The sequence below is a fragment of the Penaeus chinensis genome, chromosome 4 (assembly GCF_019202785.1).
Source record: "Penaeus chinensis breed Huanghai No. 1 chromosome 4, ASM1920278v2, whole genome shotgun sequence".
NCBI classification, from domain to species: domain Eukaryota; kingdom Metazoa; phylum Arthropoda; class Malacostraca; order Decapoda; family Penaeidae; genus Penaeus; species Penaeus chinensis.
The window spans coordinates 23,789,361-23,789,954 of record NC_061822.1 but is presented as its reverse complement, the minus strand read 5'-3'; positions in this window follow the sequence as shown (position 1 = coordinate 23,789,954).

The window sequence follows — 594 nt, the reverse complement described above, 5'->3', positions numbered from 1 at the left end:
TGTGTAGTGAGCAAAGTGTGATGCAGATGATTACATGTAATCAAAAGTGAATATCTTGAATATTCATTAATATAATGCATGGAATTATAATAGCAAAATGTTAATCATCCTTAAATTGTTATGCATGAAACATAATGATAGAAAATGTCATTGATCGTCTTGATAATCGTGTCATCATGAATATACAGTGATACAGAAGTATAATAATATGGATATGTATTTTGAATCATCAAATAGCCGTTCACTGTAGATCAATGGATATTCGGATGGTAATTATTTACAAAATAAATGAATATGCAGATGTCGATGTAGCTTACGTGCTTCTCGTAGCAAAACATCGAAACAAATGCAAGATGAATAGCCAGTCTATACAGAACTTATTTAAGGTGGGGGTTAAACTGTTAGAGCAGGGTTTCTGCAACTTCTATAGATGAGTCGTGAATGAAGCATGTGAAAAATATATATTGAAGATAGAGACTGTGCCTCAGTATAATACATTATTAGTTAAGCATAAATCAGTGAGGTTACGCAAATACATCATAATGAAAAGTGGTATGTGAGTTATTAACAATAAAGCTACATCACAAGATGCTG